The sequence below is a fragment of the Drosophila yakuba genome, chromosome 2L (genome assembly GCF_016746365.2).
Source record: "Drosophila yakuba strain Tai18E2 chromosome 2L, Prin_Dyak_Tai18E2_2.1, whole genome shotgun sequence".
NCBI classification, from domain to species: Eukaryota; Metazoa; Arthropoda; class Insecta; order Diptera; family Drosophilidae; genus Drosophila; species Drosophila yakuba.
This window is the reverse complement of record NC_052527.2, coordinates 2560658-2568385: the sequence shown is the minus strand read 5'-3', so window position 1 is coordinate 2568385 and position 7728 is coordinate 2560658. Positions and strand designations below refer to the sequence as shown.

Here is a 7728-nt window from a genome sequence, read left to right as displayed (position 1 = left end):
CCTTGCTTGTTATCCTGGCAAATATTTCCACCCGACACAAAAGCATATTATCTAAGCGACGGGGGGATAGTTGTTTCCTTCGCTCTTCCAGCGAAAAATTCCCATTTGAAGCTTAACAAATTGATTTTTTAGTTGGAATTCCTGCCCCGCATTCGCCACGTTGCATGACAGTTGCTCATAGAAGAACTGGCGCACACATTTTTCTGGAGTGATATATGCAACCTTTGGTGGCGTCGCCTTCATTGCTTAATGCACTGGAAACTGAAAAGCATTTACCCACCACCCCCACCGACTCCTTGGGGACTTGGGGCTGGCGCCATTGTTTGCTCTACACTTTTCGGGGGGCATAAATAAATTTTCATTAATTTATGTGCAGGCGACGACGCTCAACGGCAGTCTCATAATGTGCGGCATAAGTTTGCGCCCCAAAAAAGCTGAGGAGGCAGTGCAAACATTATGGCCACGACGGTTGCATCCTGCAGCCTGCAGCCTGGAGTCCCGAAAGTCGCCGGATATTAAGATGAATCTTTCGCCTGATATACAGCCAACTGTGGAATAGCTAATGAAGCCGGCAAGAGCCATGAAGAGCTCCAAAAAACGGCCAACCGCCAAAATATTGCTTTGCATTTTGTGCAGCAGTTGTAGCCTTTTTTAGACTCTAAGCGGTGTCACTTTCTCACAATTCCCGCTGGACTGGCCGCACTTTATTGTTGATTTTATGCATTCATTCCAGTTGAATGCCCTCCCCAGGGAGTTAATTAATTTTTGCATTCTTAATTTTCTATAGCCATCGAGTTAAAGCCAACTTACGAGCTGCCAAACAGACGACCGCAGGACCAACAAAAAGGGCGGAGTTACTGCAGTAAAAACAGAAACCGAATCAGAGGCAGCAAATGTTCATCATTTTCCAGAAATAACTCACTTTACGGCACAATTAAGTGCATTGCACCTCGGCAAAAAATAGAACAGTGGATCCAAATGGGCGCTAAGTGACTTAAAACTACTCATCAAGAAATAATTAAATTCTAAAAATGTTACATAAAAAGATTTTTGGCATACCATTGAAAATCCCAGTAATGTTTTAAATTTATCCCCATCTTGCAGTTTTAAGAACAATTTATAAGGTTTCTGAATCAAGCCAGTTCCTGTGATTTAAAAGAAGGGCTGCGCGAAAAACTTCATGTGGTTTACTGTGCTGTGGATCCATTCCCGTGTGGTTTGTGGTGCCAGGACTTCCGCAGGGAGGTCCTTTTGGGGGGGGGGGAAGTGCCACACCACTGTTGACATTGTTCCATTTGCACTCGATATGCGGAGACGTGAAAGCATGCGCTTTTGTTTTTCGCTCTGTAATTGTTTCGTTTAACAACTTTTAATTGAATATTTCAGGCGGCCGCCGTCAGCGTGTTTATTCACTCACAAAATGCAACGGCAGCGCATTGATCAATTGTTTACACGGCTTAAGTAAATAAATGCATTTAAACCGAGAACCGAGCCGTGCCACGGGATTACCCACGTTAATTGCGCAAAAAAGCGGCCACTACGGAGACATTAACTGCGACAATCGGCCAAATCGGATGGAAAAAGAAGGCCAGAAGACCAGAAGACCAGAAGTGAAAGCCGATTTCCGTTCAAGCCAGAAATCGATGGAGCTCGGTAAATGGAGCCGGACAGACGGTGTTGGCCATTGGCGCCATTGTTTATTAGTTTTAATAAAGCCATAAAAGGGCCTATAGTACAATCCACACAAACCTACACGCGTGAACAAATAAACTTGGACACTAAGCGCTTTGGCAAATGACCCACCGCTTTTTTTATCGCCAACATCGTCACTTTGCTTTGACACCCTGGACGTTCAGAGGTCACAACACACTCAAAGGCACAATGAAAGTGGACAATGTGACACAGATTGCATCGCACGCTTAATTTAAATGAACAGCAAATTAATGACTATTCCAAATAAAGCATTATGAGCACTGCCAGTTAATCACGCTTTTAGAAAATGTAATAATACTGCCACCTCTTCTTTTTTGAGGTGCAAGAATATGCATTAAATCCATACGCATTTTCTAAAATGTGAAGTAACCTATAGGTCTATAATCCGTTTCTTATTTCTTATTCCGTTCTCCCTGCTGGCGGCTCATATCAGAAATTCCATTGCCATCGCTAAACCTTTTGGCAAAGCCAAATAAAACTAACAACGCGGCAGTGCAACTTTTATTTGCTTGTCTGTATATAGCGGCATGTGATGGTGGAATATAGCGCTTTATGTGCAGGGTTCTGTGTGTTTTTGGGGGCATTTTGTTGACAATATTGTTTACAATTCAAGAGCCGGGGGGCCGCACCCATATACCCACACTATTTGCATGCACATACATATAGCACATTGTTGTATATGACCAGTGCCAAATAAAACCCGAAAAATATATTGCGTATACGCCGCAGTGGCCGCAATGGATGTAACAATGATCGGTTAGCCGAAAGAGCTGCAAACGATGGCTTACTCTCTGCGATGCAAACGTGGGATGCCACGTAATAAAGCCCTTCAAAATCTGGGAGCTGTGAGGGCAAAGTACTTTAGGCGTGTGGTGTGGTTGGCTCATTGTTTAAGTTGCCCCATCGAAATGTGCGGCGTTATTTAAATATCTTTTTAAATCAAGTCTGAACTGAAAAACACCCCCATAATCTGCCTTTCAATACCAAATCAGCAAGCCAAGATGTGAGCACCTTTCTGGCTTTAGCTCCAGTTCTTGAAAAAGCCAACTTAATTTAAATTTCAACCAAGAGCTGTGGGCTTATGCCGTTGCCTTGGCACAGACACCGAGTGAACCGCCCAAGATATGTGAGTACACGTGTGTATCTACACACATAGTGTAGCTTGCTACTATATGGTCGCTGGCTGTGGCAGATATACGATGTGTGTACACACTACACCTGCTGCGGTGACATTTTACGGCTTTTTCTTTGTTAATTTCATTTGAGGCATTTAAAATGTGCACCGCCGCCGAAGCTGATGCTGATGCTGATGCTGAGGCTGAGGCTGACAACTAAATACACAAGCAGTCTTTCCTTCTCTTCCATATCATCATCAACTCACCACGCCCACCGCCCACCACCTACTTCCTCCTATGAACGTGCCAAAAGTTGTGCTCAGCCAGTCTTTTGGCAACTTTTTTAATGACTTCGCCCCACAACCCGCAGCACAATGGCACAAAGTCGCTGCTCGCGTGCCCGAATATTTAACCGCAAACGACGAGACGTCAAAATTAATTAGAAATAAAATTAGTTTTTAATGCCAAAGTGACTTCGCTTCTCTGTATCTGTGTGTGCCTGTGTGGGTGTGTGTGTGTGTGTGTGTGTCTGTGGTTCCGCCACTGTGTGCGTGAGGCTTAGAGAGCTGTAAAATATACTTTGACAGCGGGTAAAAAAGAAGAAAAAAATAAAACACATACCGAGAAGAAAAGGAAGACGAAATTCTTGTCAAAACTTTGGGCGATGAAAAGTTTTAGTCTTTCTGTGTTATGTGCGGATGGGTTAGGGCTGGAAATGATTTAATCTGGCCAAGTTTCGCTATTACTTTATGTGGGGGAGAGCGTAAAAGACGTTGCAACTAATAAGTTTAAGTGATGTCATTAATTTTCGATACAAACTTTTTATTTTCAGCTGCCATCGATTGAAGAGAATCCACCATCTACAAAGTTAAAAGGAATACATTTTAAAGGGAGTAACTACACTGAAGCCTGTTCTAATTCTAATGAAAATACTAGCAGAATATCACTTTCTGTTGCACACACAAGCAAACAGAAGCTTCACTGTACAGTGACTCCTGCCTAGAAGCGCCCATGTAAAGTCAACTTAAAGCTGAAAAGCAAACTCTCAGCCGGAAAACCAACGATGTGCATGTGAAGTGGGGCTAAGACAAACGGGCAAAAAGCCAGGAGACAGAAGAACAGGCTGACAAGCAGTCAGAAAGCCAGTTGGAGATGCTCAGGAAGGACGGAAAGTGGAGAAGTGTTGGAGCAGGGACAGGGGGCGGGGGGAGGGGCCACACAGCGACAAATCATCAGGCAAATCCGCAAAAGTGCACTTCAGTTGCCTGTCGCCCATCATCGCAGTGCAAAGTCAAAAGACGCTGATGACGTTGAGTATTATGAACGGAATGATGACAACTGGAACCACAACAACTGCCACTGCAGCTCTAACTACAACTAACGAAGGCGGGTACGCGAATGAGCTGCACTGAAAGAAAACTATACACAGATATTTCAATACATTCATTCCTCCCTTTGGCCATCGCTGAAAGTAATGTCAAAGCTCAAAACTTCTTCTTTCGGTGTAGAAACGAGTGGAAAATAGTGGAAATGAGTGGTGCAAAAAGTTGGGTTACTCCAGCTCTTCTCCAGACTCCATGGCTCCATGGCACATCCGTCGCCGTCTGTCACGGCATTATTGAAAGGTGAACAACTTCGTCAGGAAGTATTCCTCTATAGCGTTTCGAGGGGCGGCGTTTGTTCTGCTGACACAAAAAATCAACGCATGGAAAGTAGGACAAGTGTCAAAATCACTTAAGTGCGAATGCAACGACAAATAAAAAGAAAGCGATGCCAGTGGTGAAAAAAAAGGACGCCGCACCGCAGGAGGTGGGCGATGGGCGTTGGGTGGTTTGTAGGACGATGAAAGGGTCTGGAAGACAGGAAGAGAGCGCCACCTACAAGGATGCGGATGAAGGGCAGGCGGACGAAAGGCGGCGGCCAAGTTGGATACGGACTTAAGTGGGGGAACAATGGCTGAGATCTGCGGGTGGGAAGATGGCCATCTCAAGTTGCTTCGTGCCACTTAGTTATGCTCGAAACTTATGTACAGCAAAAATCATGATGATGCCTCTTGCATAGTCCTTCATTTATGACTACTTACCTTTTAGGTCGTATTTGATAGATTCAAACCTTACAGAGTTAAATCGCGCTGTCTCATAAAACAGAACCCTTTAGCAAACGACACAAGCTCCCTATAAAATGTATTTCTTTGTGGCTTCCGTTTACTTATCTCCACCAGAAATAACCCAGAAACGCGCCGCATAACCCAAAAGAGTATAATAAGTAAAATAATTTATGATACAGAGGAATGGCAGACCCGCACACACATAAATACGTACGTTGCTGAAAGTTTTTCGTTCCTGCCATGTAATTACGAACGCATTCTTTTCACAGTCATTAAAAATGACAAATTCCTGGCACAACAGCAAAGTAGGACGACCCAAGCCGGCAAAATGAGACAGTTAAATGGAAGGAGGTGGGCATGGGAGTCCATGGCAGTCCGGCGAAGGAGAAATATGCTCTTCTGCAGTTCACGGGCTTAATCGCATTCATAAAACTCGGTTTTACGACTTTTCAAGCACAACACAAAAAAAAAACAGGTTTTAATGTGTAACATTTTCGCGCCCCGGAGGCGTGGCACTTCCAACACCCCCGGGAGAGAGTTAAATATGAAAGAGATTCCATAAGTCGAAATTAATGTGCAACATCGCGAAGTTGCGAACGCGACACCTGAAGTACATCTGTTCGCCCAAAGGAGCAATTACCAAGTGATTACGTTCTTAGCGATTAAGAGAAGGAAAAGTAAAGCGATATACAGGGAAGTTGGTGATAGCCATTGATTCTTCATCTTAAAGCAGTCCTAAGAACAACTTAGATCCATTAAAATTTCTAGTTTATGGCAATTATTGGAAAAACATGAAAATAACATATTTTATTAGCTTCTGCAATTGAGTTGTTTTTAAAAGGTTTTGCATAATACTTTTTCCATTTATTTGATTGCAACATCGAGGTTTTAGTGCCAATTTCACTGCCAGTGATTTTGGTGCAAGGGCATAAACCAAAATTTTAATTAAATTTCGAGGCTTTGGGCTACACAGAAAGCCCATGTGCGCTCAAATAGTCAAACGGGCTGGAACAAAAAATGTTGAAATTCAAAATGCAAAATGCAAAACCCCAACCGAGTCCAGCATTCGGCATACATACATATTTGCCAGATGCAGCAGCTGCAGATATTACAAAGGCAATAGCAGAAATAAAAAGAATGCAAGCGATTTAGGGGCATATCCAAAATCGATATCGACTGGAGTTCTACCAATTAGCCGGTAAAACAATGCCAGCTGGCCTGAATAAAGCAGCCGGTAAAAGTAAACCGAACGTGAGTTATCCCCTCATGCGGCGCACTCACCTGTACGAAGCTATCGAGCACTTGAAGCTGAAAGCCGAATCCTTTTGTTCCACTGACAGGCGCCTGGAATATAGAGCTACAAATTCACACACACACACACACACCACACTCACATGTCCATACATACCCGCATCGAAAATGCGTTTCCATTAACTTTTTCGGTTCGAGATCAACGAAGCGCATGAAGATGTCAAAATGCACTTTTGCCCCCATTCACGCAAGACGTAAAGTATTAGGATGTTTACTCCAACCTAAAATAAAGTTGCAAGCAATATTTGAGTACATTTGGTAATCTTAAAGAGACTTTTACATTTAAACAAATATAGCTGTCCTACCAACACTAAGTTCAATGTAAACCAATCGCACAAAAGGCTCAAGCATCGCGGTAAGCCTTTCCTCGCGTCATACGCTGCGTATGAGTAATATTTAGCGTCACGTGTTCCGAGTGCTTAGAAAGCCATGCTTGATATATCCGTCAAAGCAACAGCATCCTGGCTAAGGATAACAGCAATAATAGCTGCAGGCAGGCATGCAAATCAGTGAGTTCTTGGTCCCGATGCTCTTTTTCCTCCTTTTCGTATTGTTGTTGGCAAATTAATGGAACACAGTGCTCACATTTTCATGTCAGCGAGCAAAGTGTTTTGCTTTTTTATTTGCCCCTAATGAAAGGGCTTTGTGAAAATTGTAGTGCATTCTCCACAGCTTTCATTGCTTTTAATTGTTACATGCTCTTTAAGCCCTTTTTATTGAACCTAATTAAAAGAGAAAATCAAACATGGTTGTTATACATTTTTTTTTTTATTATATATTACTCCAGATTTGTTCAACAACTTTCACTGATTTTTCTTTAAAGTTGCTTTGCGTGCCATTTTGTTATTTATTGAAGCGATGTACAAAGTTTTGTTTTCCCTGGCCAAAAGAAATCTCGGCGGTGCGTCTAAACCTTTTTGCGTGCGCCAAGTTTTTCGGCTTTTAACTCAGTCCCAAAGGCATCCCATCTCCTGTTTTTTAGCTCCCAGCTCTGGCAACTTCATCACGAAAAGGCACGTGCTGGTGGAAAGGTGCACTGAAAATAATTTATTAGCTTTCCACTAAGCAACTTAACAGGTATTAGAAATATTTGGATCATAAGTTTAAAATTATATCTATGTTTTATAGGGGTCGGATTACCCAGATTGCCATTAAAATTGGTTTGAATCAATATTTATATATTATATAATTTAAGCTGACTGCCTTCTGCTGCACTGCCTTAAAGTACTAAATGTTTTTTGAATTGACAAACCATTTTGTTGTTAATTTTTCACTGAGCAGAGGTTGGATCCCGGAGGGGAGCACTCGTTGACATTGATTTGGGTCTCGCAGGAGAGCGGCCCCAGCGAAAGTAACCCATTTATTTACTTTAAGTTGGCCGCTTTTGCAGGCTCATTTATACTTGTATGTGTGCACATACATATAAGTATATGTTTTTTGGAGCACTGTTGTTGTCGTTGTTGTTTTTTTGGGTCGCAGTGC

At 42.7% G+C, this 7728-nt stretch overlaps 1 long non-coding RNA gene across 1 annotated transcript; it reads right to left on the bottom strand.

Moving 5' to 3' along the window:
• Positions 1-1098: 1098 nt before the first annotated feature.
• Positions 1099-1875, bottom strand: LOC120320710. The gene is made up of 2 exons (XR_005560238.1): positions 1804-1875; positions 1099-1344 (listed from the first exon to the last, which is right to left on the bottom strand). It is a non-coding gene; the product is annotated as an uncharacterized LOC120320710 (long non-coding RNA).
• Positions 1876-7728: the final 5853 nt, after the last annotated feature.